Source organism: Thermobia domestica, chromosome 3 (genome assembly GCF_964235325.1).
Source record: "Thermobia domestica chromosome 3, izTheDome1.hap1.1, whole genome shotgun sequence".
Lineage (NCBI taxonomy): Eukaryota > Metazoa > Arthropoda > Insecta > Zygentoma > Lepismatidae > Thermobia > Thermobia domestica.
This window is the reverse complement of record NC_137456.1, coordinates 276445917-276463707: the sequence shown is the minus strand read 5'-3', so window position 1 is coordinate 276463707 and position 17791 is coordinate 276445917. Positions and strand designations below refer to the sequence as shown.

The 17791-nt window shown below is 37.3% G+C and overlaps 1 protein-coding gene across 1 annotated transcript in view; it reads left to right on the top strand.

Annotated features, from left to right (window-relative positions):
* Positions 1-507: 507 nt before the first annotated feature.
* The window catches only part of LOC145681077 (uncharacterized), a 40463-nt gene continuing 23179 nt past the window's right edge, over positions 508-17791 (top strand). Inside the window, exon 1 of the mRNA XM_081752436.1 lies at positions 508-858. The gene's annotated coding sequence lies outside the window, so the exon portion shown is untranslated. The remainder of the gene's footprint in view (positions 859-17791) is intronic.

Genomic DNA, 17791 nt, shown 5'->3' with positions numbered 1-17791 from the left:
TCTATTTCATCTAATATTTCTGTGGCCACGTAAACCTGCTGAAACAAACGTAGTTCTCGTGATATTGCTTTCTATAATGTTTCCTGGAACCAGATGATTGTCTATGGTTCTTCAGAATTGGTAGTGTCGTGGCGTGGCCCTTCCTGTTCTGACAGGACTAGATCAGACATAAAACTTTATTAACATTTCCTGTTAATTCCATTGCTTAATTTTATTTAAATGCAACGTTTATAAACTTTCAATTGGTTCTCTTCATCTTCTGGTAATACTGTAATTGTAAATCCTGTGTTGCTTCATGACCTAAAAAGCCTTCAAATGTTCAACAGGGAAATGCTGTTCCCGGGGGTAAAAGAAAGGCGAAACTCGTGGGAGTTCTCGGTTAATTTTTTATTACCTAGCAACGCTGCAACCGGTGTATGTGTGCGACGCCGCGGGAGGTCTGCTCTGTCTGTCCTCCCCGCCGAGTGAGATCCCCAGCAGTGCATCGCGCTGGGAGACTCCTGTCTGTAGAGGTCAGCAGTTGTTCTGTTTTTCCACTCCCCTTTCATTTTGACGCCAAAGCGTTGGCCTCTGGGAGCGGCAAGTTTTGTGTTGACCCCCACGGCGCAAGGATGTTGTGGAGAGATTTCGTAACTGATGCCACTGCGGACAGTGTCACAACGAAGCGCAGAAGTTCATGCATGGTTGATGGTGCTGGACTATTGCTGTTGTTTTCTATTTCCACATTTACTTCCAGTTAACGAAATAGTGTCCATATCAGAAAAGAAGTTTTGTGAATTTACCATACTTCCTGGACAACAATAGTCTTTTCGGAAATACGTTTTCAGTATTTGTTTTTCCAGAGGACACTGAATACAGGTAAGAAAAAGTCATTATATTTTTTTATTTGAAGGTTCTTACTAAACTGCTGAAACATTACGATGATTTTGTTAAGTATTTTTTAAGGGAAGTTTTTCGATATATATTTTCTTAAAAAAAAAGATCTTTTGAGCAACGTTATTCGTCAGGAGCTGGAAAATAATTTATCAGCATTTTTAAATATAATTTATATTTCAGCAGCATCAAGGTCAATAGTCGTTATTTTGTATCCTTTATTTTTTTAATTGTTCGTGTAAAATTCATTGCAATTCATGTAGAATTATCTTTTTCTGTTGGTGCCTCCTGGAATTGGACGTTTTCCCCGATTTTCGAAAAGTTGCGAGTCTAGTAACCTGGCAACTCTTACGTTGTGGATAAATTAAAATTATGTGTCCAGTACATCGGAACTGTGTTTCTAACTGGCAGTTTTATTTGCCAGTTTAGTTGTTTACGTTATACATCTCTTAGGCATGTTACAAATCAATCCTTTTCTTTTTTCAATAGTTTTCACATTATTTTGTAAATAGAACTTCGGTGTAATTCATTGGACACACAATAATTATATTGACATTCATGGTCCTGAGTTCAATTCCAGGTGAATTGGATACTGAATATTTTTCGATGTTAACGCAGCATCTGAAAACAAGTAGTGAACTGTGTTAATGAAAAAATATAGAGAATGGTTCATATATTTAATAATAGCCAAAAATTGTTCTTTTCTCCCCCATCATTTGTAAGACTCATTCGTTTCCGCTCGTAAAAATTATTTTAAAAATGTGAATGCATCGAATTTTCGTTTACAGCAAGTCAATAATGACATCAGCAGTGGCGTATTTAGGGGGGGCTTCCGGGCTTAAGCCCCCCGAAATCTTACTTATTATAGTAAAGTATATGAAATATCTTGTAGAATGTTCACATTTTCAGGCAAAGCCCCCCCCCCAAAGTTAGCAAAGCCCTCCCCGAAACAAAATCGTAAATACGCCACTGGACATCAAATAATGGACTTCTAGATGATCACCATCTTTTAGTTAATTATCTTTCATAAATACTTAAAATATATACTCCAGAATTTTAGGTTATCTGTGATGTTCTCTCATATGTATGTACCACGATCCTCGTATACGTCCAGGGATTCCGCCAAACGCTCCAATGGGAAAGTGTCACCCCTCCAAACTTTCTGTAACATCCCCCTAATCTTCTTGTTTAGATCCGAGCCTGAACAGGGAATTTTTCCAATTTACGAAAAAAAAAAAAAAGTTGCGTGGTTATTAGTCCTAGACGAGTGGCATCAGTTCAGTTGCATCATGAGTGAATCAAAATAATTGAATTTGCGTTTCAAAGAACATTAAGGAACTTGCAATAGTGATTTTCAATCTTTGTAAGACTGTGCAGCGGTTCACAAGATGCTTGTAAATATATTTCCAATATATAGAATTTAATCTGATTATTAAACGAACCCGCATAAGGCACGTTTAGGTTATTAAGTGGTGTTACAATGTGTGAAAATGTGAAGAACCCTAATGACGGTTCAGAGGAGAGTTTGTCAAAATATGCATAATCATCAAGGCTTTTAACACATTCGTGGATATATGAGTCACATTAGTAAGTACAAAATTACATTTAAGTTGACTATAAATCTAAACGAATTAAAGTTCCCAACAATATTGTGATAAATGTACAATATCTGCAATTAAGCAATAAATGTTCTAGTATACCATGTTGTTTTAGCACTTGAGATATCAGATTGAGTTCATCTAATCAAACGTAACCACTAACTGATCTCAGTCGTGAAACATGAAGATTTTTCCATTTTAGGCAGTGCAAATAGATGTCTAAGAACAATAATAGAAATGATAAATTTAGGTGAACTTCCGACGTTTATTTCTCCATACATACATTAATCAAGAAAACTACGACGGACTTTCGTTCGGCATCAGGCAAGTGAATTAAAAAAAAAAATCGTTAATATTATAACTTACCTTAATTGTAATAGGTATTCACGCAAAGTAGAAAAAACAAAACTACAACAACAAAAACGAAAATAAGGTAAATTCAACATTTTTTACTTTGTTGAAGTTAGGATTGCAGTGGAAAGGTTGAAGGTTGATATCAGTTTTTGAGTTATTGCAGAATTTTAGGATAATACGAAAAAGGTAAAAATAATAATAATACAATTTTTCTAAAAGTCGAGCACCCGCACTCCCCTTAAATTTTTGAAGCCCCCCCCCCCCCGATTTTGAAATCCTGACGGAAATCCTGTATACGACTATCTTGGAGAAAAGTTTTCTGTGGCAGTAGAGGGTTTGCTCTCTGCTAGTGATGAGCAAATGCAAGACCAAGACCAAGACCCGAGTGGTCTTGGTCTTGGTCTTGGTCTTGCACATGCGGTCTTGGTCTTGGTCTTGCACACCTAGTCTTGGTCTTGGTCTTGGTCTTGGTCTTGCACACCTAGTCTTGGTCTTGGTCTTGGTCTTGCACATCCAGTCTTGGTCTTGCTTGCAAGAGTCTTGCAAGTTTTGCTTTTAAGAAATCTATGATTTTCATAAGTAAATTTTACTCTGGATATAAGGGATAATAAATCCTACATTGCGTCAATAGTGAGGGAAATACAATGTATGTTTCTAAATGTAATATATTTTACCTTCGTGTAAGTGTGATGATACTGTATAACATAGGCGATGACCTTTACTTTTTTTTTGTCAATGGGTGATCACGCTTCACTACTTAGAAGATAAATCACAACATTTCGTAATATTTTTATATTTTAACAGATACAATACTCCACTGGTTCCCAAACTGGGGAGGCTAGCCCTGACAGTGAGACGCACGAAAGAAAACCAAGACGGCACAGATTACTGAAATACCATAAATTGCAAAATTATTTTTACACTCTAAAGGCGTCAGAATTTTTTCTTTCCAACCACGATTAGCTCATCTTTGTATTAAACAAACTCCCAATTAAATATTGATTTTTTTTTTACTGATTCTAATATGTACTGTATGGGGCAGAAACAAGGACATTACGCAAAAACGATGAAACAGTTAGACTTTCGAAATGTGGGCATGGAGTAAAAAGGAGAGAATCAGCTGGGTTGAACGGAAAACGAATGCGAAGGTTTTAGAAATAGTAGCAGTAGGGGAGAAAAGAAGAATTTTAGAGGACATTGGCTGAGGAGGAACTGTATTATGAGGGACATGCTAGAGGGAGGGGGCGAAGGAGATTGTAGTTGAAGAAAGATATTAAGACAGAAAATTGCTACGTTAAGACGAAGAGACTAGCTGAGGACCACATCATCGAACCTTCTCAGCTGCAGCAAGTGACCTGTCAATAATGGCAGAATAGCTATTATTATGACGATGATGATATGTTTTGCAATATTGACCAAAATAGAGAGAAAAAAATAAAATAATAATAATAATTAAACCTCTTAATATTTTCGAATATGAAATGAAATTAAATTTGTGAGCTTTACATCCCACGATTATGCCAGCTAGGCTAAAGGAGACGGTGATAATGAAAAATGAATTAAAATGGTGGAAAGAAGAAAGTGGGAGGAAACGGGAGAACCCCGAGGAAACCCACACACACACACCCAAACCCACGTTTGTCCACCACAAAGTTCACTTGGCAGGGGCTGGGATCGAACGCGGGACCCCAAACACCCGAGCTGAACGCTCTACTACTGAGCCACCGCGGCCCCACTATCTTAGAATAATTTGATCTTTTGTGTAAACTCAATTTATGTAAATACTTTTGACCTACATTAGAAATACATAATAACGGCATCAAACTTCAAGTTATTTGAAATAAGTACGAAATCACTCTTAGTTGTAAATATAGATTATTTATTGCTGTATAATGTTATATCGTTAAATCCTAGATATGCCGTATACCTAAGGAGGCTATAAGTTATATTGATAAACAATTATTCAACGTATAAGCATCCACCTATGAAATCAAACTTGCGGTCACATGCGCTAAGTTTTTGTCAATGTCATGAAAATGTTATTTCAATATTAATTTTATAAGTACACATTAAACATTTCCAACGGATGCTTGAACCTCAGAGCCAAGGCCATACTCATGTAGTCGGCATGTATGGTGTACGGAATTGCCGATGTTCAATACTACATTTCTTTAGTTTTGGAAGGAAGAACACCATTAATATGTTTTGAAATGAAATGAAATATCTACTTTAACGTCCCACGATTATTACACTGAGGCTAAAGGAAACAGTGATGATGAGAAATGGTGGAATGAAGAAAGTACGAGGAAACGGGAAAACCCACGCACAGGGTGTTTGTTCACCAAAGAAGCTCACATAGCGCAAGCTGCGATCGAACCAGGGCCCCATGTACCAGAGGTGCACGCTCTGCCACTGAGCTACCGTGTCCATAACATGCTCTAGTTTATTTTTGCTTATTCACTTCTTATGGACACAACTATTCTTCGTATGATTTCCCAAAATCCAATCATGGGCCGTCGTGAATGATCAAATGATGACCAAAGTAAATCAGACACTGAAGTTATTATAGCTTGTAACAATTCATAGAATTATGCTGTCGGTCGTCTCGTGAACAACCGATTCAAAAAACGACATACTGTAGCTATATGTTACAGGAGCAGATCGACTCACATGGATTGCATAAACTACTGGGAACAAATTCACTCCGGCGGTATTTTTACTGGAGCCAAGAAGTTCACGTGAAAGATGTAATGATTTTTCCCCTTCCTTTTTACATTCTATAAAAAATCAAGTAGTACCATACTTGTGCAAGACTCTTGCGCAAGAGTCTTGGTCTTGGTCTTGGTCTTGCAGGTATGGTCTTGGTCTTGGTCTTGGTCTTGCTGGTATGGTTTTGGTCTTGGTCTTGCATCGGGATTCCTGGTCTTGGTCTTGGTCTTGGTCTTGGTCTTGCATCGGGATTCCTGGTCTTGGTCTTGGTCTTGGTCTTGGTCTTGCATGCAAGACTCTTGCAAAAACTGCAAGACCAAGACTCTTGCGCTCATCACTACTCTCTGCAAAGTGATATTGCATTAGGTCTATGCGTAAGTGACATCAATAGGGAACTCAAGTAGATGTGGGTGCACTCCCTTCTCATATGGCGAAACGGAGGGAGAAATAAGGTGTTCTGTTATTGTGTTGTAAAATTTTGTAAAAAGACTTGTCATGTCTCTTCTCGTCTCCTTTTGTAACTAGAACAGGGGTTTTCAACCTGTAATACGCGTACCACTGGTGGTACGCTAACCACTGTTGAAGGAACGTACAACTTATAGTGGTTTGAATAATTAATATGTTTAGGTGGCACGCCAAAGAAAAAGACTGAAAACCGGTGATCAAGAAACATCAGAATTCTTCCGCGTCACGAGAGGTCCACAGAATTGTCATATTTCGTATCTCGTTTCGAATTCTCATGTGTACCACCTGTTACAACCTACTTTTCTTTTGTGTGTAATGTTCTTAAGTAATGATTTACACACGGTGGTGGTCCTTCAGATAGCTTTCAACTGGATGATGCGTGGTCTCTACATTACTACTATCATTGCTATTTCTGGCTTTCTACACGGGATTTTCATAAATTTAGTATGATCTCCCCACCATTTACATTTTACATACAGGAGAGAAAAATGGTTCTAACATTGTTGGCAAACGTGCCTTCTTCGCGGGAGAGCCAGGACAGTTCCTGCTGGAACTCATGTGGTTCAAATCTCCCGCTGAGCGGTAGATTACGCATTATAGTGTTGTCCACGAGGCGAAAAAATTGATCATCTTGTATCGGTTTCAGATTAGAGACGAGACAAGAATTTTCACCAACCTCATGGGCAACAATAGTCCACCCCCCAAGTCTTAAATCTGAAGCACTGTTCTAATGTGTCATTGTTCTTACCTTTAGTGAGAATTTTCACCAACCTCATGGGCAACAATAGTTCACCCCAAGTCTTAAATCTGAAGCACTGTTCTAATGTATCATTGTTCTTACCATTAGTGAGAATTTTCACCAACCTCATGGGCAACAATAGTCCACCCCAAGTCGTAAAACTGAAGCACTGTTCTAATGTGTCATTGTTCTTACCATTAGTGAGAATTTTCAGCAACCTCATGGGCAACAATAGTCCACCCCCCAAGTCTTAAATCTGAAGCACTGTTCTAATGTGTCATTGTTCTTACCATTAGTGAGAATTTTCACCAACCTCATGGGCAACAATAGTCCACCCCAAGTCTTAAATCTGAAGCACTGTTCTAATGTGTCATTGTTCTTACCATTAGTGAGAATTTTCACCAACTTCATGGGCAACAATAGTTCACCCCAAGTCTTAAATCTGAAGCACTGTTCTAATGTGTCATTGTTCTTACCATTAGTGAGAATTTTCACCAACCTCATGGGCAACAATAGTCCACCCCAAGTCTTAAATCTGAAGCACTGTTCTAATGTGTCATTGTTCTTACCATTAGTGAGAATTTTCACCAACCTCATGGGCAACAATAGTCCACCCCAAGTCTTAAAACTGAAGCACTGTTCTAATGTGTCATTGTTCTTACCATTAGTGAGAATTTTCACCAACCTCATGGGCAACAATAGTCCACCCCAAGTCTTAAATCTGAAGCACTGTTCTAATGTGTCATTGTTCTTACCATTAGTGAGAATTTTCACCAACCTCATGGGCAACAATAGTCCACCCCAAGTCTTAAATCTGAAGCACTGTTCTAATGTGTCATTGTTCTTACCATTAGTGAGAATTTTCACCAACCTCATGGGCAACAATAGTCCACCCCAAGTCTTAAATCTGAAGCACTGTTCTAATGTGTCATTGTTCTTACCATTAGTGAGAATTTTCACCAATCTCATGGGCAACAATAGTCCACCCCAAGTCTTAAATCTGAAGCACTGTTCTAATGTGTCATTGTTTTTACCATTAGTGAGAATTTTCACCAACCTCATGGGCAACAATAGTTCACCCCAAGTCTTAAATCTGAAGCACTGTTCTAATGTGTCATTGTTCTTACCATTAGTATGAACATTATATACTTAGGTATTAATGAAGTGATTGTAAGAACAATGAAGAGCATCTATCAACGTTTAACGAGAAGCAAGGATTACACAAGATAGGCCTACTCCTTTAACAAATATGGTTTAAATGTTGTTATATCACAAGCTTCGTGGACTTCTCGTCATGTGGGAGGATTGTGATCAATTCTAGATTAAATTAATCCTTAGAATTAATAGGGTTTTTTTGGTGAAAATTGGGTAGTTTTGCTTAAATAAGTGTAACTTGGTCCATAATGGTAGCAGTGTGATGATTTATACCTCGTTGGATTTGTCAAAGACCACGATTTCATATTCCGTAACACTGGAACTCATATGAGGTCCCTCAGAAAAGCAGTGTTGCCAAAAGTAGGGAAAATTCACCTATTTTTACGAAAAAATATTGTAAAAAAAAACAATGGCTGACAATACTGCTTTCATGCTGGAGAAAAATACTGGAAAATGTGCGCTGGACTATTGTCAATATATCCTGCAAGTACCGCAAAATTGTAGGGAGCAAGTACTAAGAAAAAATAATGCGTGAAACCCTCGTATATAGAGAAAATAGTTATTTTTGCAGAGAAATTATGTTGCATTGAATGCTTATGTGCAACTCGAGATATTGTAGCAGGGTGATGATTTATACCTCGTTGGATTTGTCAAAGGCCACGCTTTCATATTCCGTAACACTGGGACTCATATGAGATCTATGGGGCCGCGATGGCTTAGTGGTAGAGCGTTCACCTCTGGTGCTTGGGATCCCGGGTTCGATCCCAGCCCCCGCCAAGTGAACTTTGTGGTGGACAAACACCGTGTGTGTGGGTTTTCTTGGGGTTCTCCCGTTTCCTCCTACTTTCTTTATTCCACCATTTCATTCATTACTCATCATCACCGTCTCCTTTAGCCTGAGGGACGTAAAACTCAAAGATTTCATTTCATTTCATATGAGATCTATCAGGAAAGCAGTGTTGCCAAAAGTAGAGAAAATTCACCTATTTTTACGAAAAAATGTTGTAAAAACACATGACTGGCAACACTGCTTTCATGCTGGAGAAAAATACACACACCGGAGAGCTATTCAATACAACATGATGTCTGCATTGGTGTCCTGATCTTATGCTGTTTCGAACTGCATAATTCACTATGTATTCATTTTGCATATATGTTAAGTCTAAGGGTTAAGAAAACAAAACAATCAGGGAATAAAGTTTTGTACGTAAGGAAAGCTTTCTTTGAGAATCGAGACGAGACAAGAACTAATTCTCTGTGAATCGAGGAAAGATGAAATTCCTACAAAATTTAGGAGACGAGACAAGGAAATCTTATTTCTCATCTCGTCTCGTCTCGTGGGCAATATTACATTTCATATAGGGCGTTTAGCGCACAGGGGATTCATGTCCAGTTGCCAAAGTTGTGAGAGAAAGACGCATTATGTATATATATATATATATATATATATATATATATATATATATATATATATATATATATATATATATATATATATGAAAAATTCAGTGTTTTTCAATAATAGTTATTTATACAGTGGGGTGCCCCCCTTATGTCCATGACGCACCCCCCAATTGTCTATCCGTAGGTGTTCTTCCATGAAAAAAATCTTTTCGATTAATTTTTACACCCCCTCAAACATATTTATATAGATTTTTAACCCCCCAAATATTTCAATGACGCAGTTTGCATCATAGCACCCCTGATTTACAACATTAAGACATAAAACTTTTAATCCCTGAAAGGACCTTCAGGTATTATTATTAAATATTCTGGCTTTGGCAGATCCTGGGACATTTTTTTTTTTTTAATTTAAGGTTTCGGCCTATGTTTCTCAATTTTCAACTTCCTATTTCAACTCCCAATATTTCTGTTCTATTCTTCAAATTCATCGATCAATTGTGTTCTTTATGCCTTACTTTCCTTCCATGAAAAAGACAATTTCTTTGCAATATGTGTTAAATTCAATTGCCCTTCCCACGAAAAATGCTGGCTAGAAGTGTCCTCTTCTCTCCTATCCGTTTTAAAACATCTTCGTTTGTTACTCTCTGTGTCCGTTTCATCTTCTCCATCTTCCTCCAACGCTACATTTCAAAGTTTTCTAAATATTTCTTCTCTAACTTTCCTAATCTCCAAGTCTCTGAACCATATAGTCCAATATTCTAGACTATATATAGCACTTGAACCAGTTCTTCTTTAGTACAATAATAAGCCTGCAAGTTAATGTGATCTTTTCTTGTTGAATGCTTCTTTGGTTATGGCAGTTCTTAACCTGATCTCTTTGGTGCAGTAAGCGTCTTTCGTCAAAATATTCCCAGATACTTGAAATTATCGACCTCTTCAATTTTTCTTTGTTCTATCCTGACCTGTAAAGGCGAGCTTCAGTTTGAGATCTTAAATATATCCAAAATGACCAAAAAGTGGACTTATATCCTTTGTGCACTGAACGGGGACGTTGAATTCCAAACTAACCAACCAATTACCTAGGGGAAAAAAGTAAAAGAAGGTATACTGTGTACAGTTAGCGACAAATGTTCTTTCTGTTAGATGCAGCTAGTTTCGTAAATAACTTCAGAATGGAAGAAGAATTTGAGTACAGTTTTCAATAAATTTAAAAGAATGTAATTTTCTCTACGCTGCAGCCATACTACCGATGTACACTCATGTCCAAAATTACTGTCGTATGTCTATAAATATGTTGTTGTAGAAATATAATTCGATAACGAATTCGCCCGGTATTTCTTATAATGTTAGTATGTGTATAATCGACAGAGACATGTATGTGGAAAATTTCATGTCAAAAGAGCAATAAATAAGAACAATACAACGAAAATAAAACTTTCTTGTCCATTTAGCAACATTTTGTTTTACTCATTCTAATTTTCGTATTTATAATTCTTTTTCCTATGAAATTTATCACAAATATACATTTCCCGATTATACACATAGTATCAGTATTAAAAGTATCCTGCAAAATTGTTATCAAATTATTTTCTTACAAGAAGACAGTTATAGATATGCGACAATCATTTTGGACATGAGTGTACATTCCAGCCCTACCATTGTTATTCGCAAAATAAATTTTACCAAACGGAAAAGGACTTTTGTCATCGACTCTACATGAATAATACTCTTAATCAAGGTCTAAGGAATTGGAGGTCAGCTGAGTAAGTTCAAAAACAGTTTTTTTTTTTTTTTTTTTTTTTTTTTTTTTTTTGGTGGTGGTTCTACATGTTAGGTGAAATTAGGCAGTGCATCATGGACGAAGGGAGAATAAGCAGTAGGCACCCCTTCTTTCTATTGATACACTGGAGTTTATGATTTCTTCTTAATTTGCGATCACTGTTCAATCAAACATGTCTTTCCACTTGTTTGCTTGTTGTGACCAATAGCATTTCCGCGAATATTCTCTCTTTAAAATCTGAATGCTAACATTTTATTTATTTATTTTCAGTAGAAGGGGTACATTCATTTGCTTTATGGAGAATATGGGTTTTATTGCCTAGCGTGAATCCAAAATTAATATGAAGTTAAAAAACTTAATCCACTTGCCACATTTGACGAAAAATTTAAGCGCAAATAATTTTTTAGTCGCTACTGAAGTGATGAGAATTTATCTTGGATTCACCATAGGGTCGGATCCAGGATTTTCTGAAGGGTGTGTGTGAACCATAACTGCCGAAATAACCAGTCTCATTGAAACTCTTCAAAGTGACATGTGACAATATTCTTTACACCTGATAGATAGAACGGGGGGAGGGGGATTTTAAAGAGGCTCACAAGTGATGTGAAGGAAAAATTGTTCTCACTTCTTGGCTTCTGGTTTCTTCCCTACTTGACAAATCCTATTTATATCCTTTTTCTTCGACCTTCAGAAAATGACTTAAACTATTGCTTTTGGGAAAAAAAAAAAAACTTTCTTTTAAGCCACAAACGGAAACATGATGACGGCAGAAGGTTTCCGGAAAGTATTACTATTTTCAGTGCTAGCTCCTAATTTAAGATAGTGCATATTTACAACGAAGGGGAGGTGCACGTGCACCGGTGCAGCCCCCCTAAATCCGACCCTGATTCACCATGCTCTATACACAGAGCAAGATTGAAGTTTGATGAGACCCAAGCTATCAATGTAATGAGACTCTTTATATAACCAGCTGTCCTTTGTGAATTACAAATTGTAGTGGTATTTTAGGGAAGACTAGCAGGAGGGGCCTCATTACTTATGTCATAGCAGCCTTCATCTTTCCCCCTTCCCATAATAGTGGGCATTAAGGATGCGCACGAGACAAGATTTGTGGCTGTCTCGTCTCGAAAATATACTGTAAAAGTGATCTCGACTCGAAAAATGTATATTTCACTATTGGAAGAGCCGTGTCTCGACTCGAATTTTGTCAGGACAGGAATATCCTGTCTCAACTCGTCTCGTGCGCATCCCTAGTGGGCATGGCGAGGGACGTCATCCCTCATGCATACAAGTCCGCAGCTACGGGAGCCGGGCCGGGCACCCCGAGACAAATCAACATAAATTATTCAACATGTTTTAATATATGTATAAGGTTTTAGTAGGACCTCCCATTAAAAGGCTGTACCCTCCCAATGAAATAATCCTGACTACTGGCCTGCAGGCTTAAGGCCGTAGATGCCGGTAATGCCCATAGATACCTATAAAATAAAATATAAAGGAATTAAAATTTCAAAAGAAAAGACTCTCGGGAAATTAGGAATGCCGTCTATTAGCCTGAGACCAGTGGCGTAATTAAAGGCTTGGGGGCCTCCCCGCAGACAGCGTGGAGTGGGTCTGTTCTCTACATCCTACTTCACGATTTGGGGGCCCCTTGATGGCTTGGACTCCCCGCAATGCGGGGTCTGCAGGGCCCTTATTTACGCCACTGCCTGAGACAGGTAGACAGAAAAATAGAATGTGTTAATTTCTTATGCTATTCATCGGTGTAGCTCTGTGGCGAATGTATTGCAAGAAAAAGAGGGCAAACAACTAGTATTTCGTTTATAATTAGAACATTCAGCGTTAATACCATTTCTTTTTTGGTGTTTGCTTTCATATAAAATGCTTTCGTGCTTTTAAAAAAAGTAGCACGAATATTGAAACGCTGTCCAGAATGTTTGGTTAAATCCAAATGTCAAAAAAGAAAAAAAGCTGTTAGCAACACAATGTTGTTATCTAACTTGTGTAAAGTGAATTAGTCAAGAAAAATAAGAAAGAGAAAAATACCCGGTCCCGTTCATTTCTGTTTCTTATTATAAACTTCCACTGAATAAAGTTTCAATGAAGAACTATTTTCGTTTAATTTTTTACTCGTTTAAAATAGGCTACATCATTAGCTGATGAGGGGGGGGGGCATGACCCCTTGCATCTCTTAGGTTTGGCCCTGACCATCTATCTTGGATAATTCATTTCCAAGATATTCGCACTGCTACCTAATTTCGTCACGTCACCTGTATTATAGGTCGCTACTTGTCACTTATTGTATCCAGTAAAAAATTTGCTTTTGGCTACCTTGTATGGTTTGTTTCCTAAGAGAGTTGTATCTATGCATCTACCTATCCATCTACTATCTCTCTCTTTCTCTATTTTATACATAAAATAGAGAGAGAGGGAGATAGTATATATACGGAACCAGTTGCTAAAAAAATATAATAACACCAGTGGATAGGTCCTTTTCTTGGCCACATCAGTACTTACATTCTTCTGGTTATGTTGTATAACTTTACCAACATTCCTATTGAATATGCCGTGTTTGCTCGAAATTCATCTGGAGTAGGTCACCATGCGGCGGTAAATAATCATAATCATATTCGGTAGATCTTGAAAAGTAACTATGTATAATTTCTTTGTTCATTTATGTACTGGAGCTTTTCGTGGAGTTCAATACGGGTATATTACTCGTTTCTTTGATTTTGGTCATGGTTCCTGACCCATTTGCTGTAGGTCACCTGTTAGAAGAATACCTATTATTTTTTGAAAACACTTCCTTAAACTAATATCTTTCTTCACCTGTTTTTAGTGAAAGACAGCAAGAACTAAGGGCACTATTTACGTCATTACATATTGCGTCGTCCACGTGATTTCTGTGGTCAAAACAAGTTTGGTGATAAAATTATATCCACAAAACACTTTGTTGACTATTGAGTGAAAGCTTCACTTGGTTGCCCTTGGGAGTCTTCTCTGCATTATTTCAGGGTTCAATGAACAAATTTGTGCAACAAGGTTGTAGAGACTTGCACGGGCCGGGCCTGGCCCGAAGCCCGGCCCGGCCCGCGGGCCGGGCTTGGGCGGGCCGACTCTGCTATTTCTTTGGGCCGGGCCGGGCTTGGGCGGGCCGATACTGTTATTTCTTTGGGCCGGGCCGGGCTTGGGCTGGCCGACGCTGATTTCTCTTTAGATCGGGCCGGGCTGGGGTCGATCAATTGCAATTCTTTAATAATTATTGACTTTCGTTAAACGATAATTGGAATAAAGCCAAACGTTGAAGAAGTGTGTCCGTGAAAAATGTTACAAAGGATGCAATAGCTATTTACAGTTTGTGTTGCTTAGCGGCTCCACTTTCACTATAGAGGATTGCAGTCATTATGCGGTAAATTGAGCTCTGACCTTGCCCTTCACTGAACTCAAAACATAACAAGAAGGGGTGGGAATGTTTTGCCTGACGCTAAACAATATTGCCATCTTCACTTTATGCTAAAAATCAATTAAGTTAGATTTGTGTTACAGGGAATGAAGTTTTTGTTCTCTCGATGACAGGCAAATTTCTAGGAGGCAATGGTACCATGGTACCATTCGAGAGCCAAGCGTCAGGTTGTGAACCAGAGTTTAGAAAATGTTTCTGAGGGTTAGGTCAAATTTAGTACTAAATTTTGAGAAAGATTAGGGCTCGAGCTAATTTTTTAAAAAATTTATCGGGCCGGGGTCGGGCCATAACCTTTTAAAATTGATCGTTCCCGGGCCGGGCTTGGGCCAAGAATTCTAAAAAAAACTTATCGGGCCGGGCCGGGCTCGGGCCGAAAATCTCCAAAACTTTTCGGGCCCGGGCTGGACCGGGCCTAGGCACGGTTGGGCCGGATTGGGCTCGGGCCGAAAAATTCGGCCCGTGCAGGTCTCTACAAGGTTGAAAAGGCCTGTCAGTCTAATAAGTTTAAAAATAGTATTTGGTATTACAATATGTGTGCACTACAATCTTACGATTTATTTCAAGACTTAATATTATGCAATTGGATCAATTATTTCGGGTTAACGATTAGGAAGTTTTTGTTCCTTCTTCAACGATTACTCTGAAAGAACATTTTTTGAAAGAGAGTTAAAAAAAATCTTTTAGATATACTAACTGAACCTGCGCTCTTTACACAGCGCATCATTCACATATGAGCATGACTCTCCTTGTCATTCCTCACAACATCTATGCACGTCCCTTTATAGACACAAGTGAAAGACGTCTGAGTAAAAATTGGCAAGGACTACTATAAAGAAGAGATTTTTTCGATTATTTTTTCAATATCTCGCACCGTTTCCAAGATTGAGCCTACTTCCGGTTGGAGTTCTTAATTCATGTGTGATCTGTTTCCATTCTTCTTCTCGCATGCGGTATGTAATAAGCAAACACATTATACACAATTAATAATAATGTCAGTGATATATGGTGTTTATTAGGCAAAACACTCCACACAGTAAAGATTCATCTTAGAATGGAGAAATGGTTATAATTCGTTTTTCATTATCATTTGGCCATGAAACAAACGCCTGAGAGATATAGAACCCTGTGTACAACTATACTGTGTTGGAATGTATAACTCATAGGATATGATAATTCACTTTTTTTAAATTTCAACACTTCCAGTGTACCCCTAGAAATGTAATAAAGAAATAATGGCCATGTTTTTTTTTAATATTCAATTAAAACTGGACAATCTACACAAAATTTGGAATCTGCCAGCGAAATCAGCAAGTTTCTAGCACTTGTGGTTTTCGAGATCTCATTGTCGAAAGGATTGGAGACAAACATATAAACATTCACAAACATATAGTCTAAAAGAACTCCAAAAATGGCAGCACAATTCATTTGCAGTGATTTTGGAGAAGGATTATTAAAATACAAAGGCTTTGAACAATAATTTTAAAAGACTAGCTGAACCTGCTCTCTCTACACAGCACATCATTCGCATATGAACATGTCTCCTTCTCATTCCTCACAACATCTGTACATGTCCCTTTACAGACACAAGTGAAAGACATATTGATTTAAAAAAAAGCCAAAGGGTATCATAAAAGGGAGACTTTTTTCGATTATTTTTTCTCAATATCTCGCACCGTTTGCAAGATTTGAGCCTACTTCCGGTTGGAGTTTCTAATTCATGTATGACCAGTGTTTTCTTTCTTCTTGCATGCAGTATGTAATAAGCAGATACATTACATACACAATTAATTATAATGTCAGTTATATATTGTGTTCATTGGGCAAAACACTCCAAAAATAAATGTTCATCTTAGGTTGGAGAAATGGTTACCCTTCCTTTTTCATTATTATTTGGCCATGAAACAAACGCCTGAGACATATGCAACCCCTATATGCAACAATGTGGTGTTGGAATGTATAATGCGTAGGATATGATGCTTTAGTTTTTAATTTCAACACTTCCAATGTACCCATAAAAATGTAATAAACAAATAGTGGCCATGTTTTTAAATATTCAACTAGAACTGGACAATCTACATGAAAATTGCAATCGATCAGTGAAAACATCATCTTTCTAGAGCCTGTAGTTTCCGAGATCTCATTGTCGAAAAGATTGACCACAAACATATAAACGTCCACAACATATAGTTTAAAAGAACTCGGAAGATGGCAACACAATTCACCTGCATTGATTTTAGAGAAGGCTTATTAAAATACAAAGGCTTTGAAAAATAATTTTAAAACATAAACTTTATGAAAATGATGTATTTAACTAATTTATTTAAAGTACACATACTCAAAATGTTATGTTTGTGTATGTTACACGTGAAATCACACATAACCGTAAATGAAAGATGTGAAACCGAAGTTATAGGTTGGAGCTCAGTCGCTTTTTATTGTTATTGTAGCATTTTAATAGATATGTAAACTTTATGAATTATGAAAAAAGGTCTATTTAAATAATTTGTTTAAAGTACACATACTCAAAACGTTTGTCTTTGTTAAACGTGAAACCAAATATAACCGTAAATGAAAGATTTGAAAGCCAAAGTTATAGGTTGGAGCTCAGAAGTTTTTAATTGCTATTGTAGCATTTCAATAGATAAATGCCAGTCTTTCAGCTAACGAATCTTGTAAGTACGTAATTAAGGTGCCTAATAGAGACAAGAGTTGAATTTGTCACATCTCGAAAAGGTGCTATGAAAGTAATGTCGTCTTGGAAAGTGTTCTGTTTCTCTCTTTCCACGAAAATTCAGCTTTATGTCGTCTCGTAATAAATTATTATTATTATTATTATTATTATTATTATTATTATTATTATTATTATTATTATTATTATTATTATTATTAAGTATTATGCCTGTTGGCAGGTCCTAGGACTAATAAGAGATCCCCCCTCCTTAGATTAAGGTCTGGAAATGTTTCTTGCACGTTTCTCGATCTTTAGCTTCCTCTTTTAACTTCCAATATTTGCTTCTATTTTGCATATCATCGATAAGTTATGTTCTTCTTGTTCCTATTCGTCTCTTTTCCGTCTTACCCTTTGTGACGATGTGAAGAAGATAATTTCTTCGCAAATTGTGTCCAATCCAATCGACTTTCTACTAAGGAAGCTGATGCCCTTTTTCTCGTAATCTTCGTTTATTATTCTCTCTTTCCATTTTATCTTCTAATTGTATAAAATAGTTGATTATTTGTTTGTGAACAGGGTG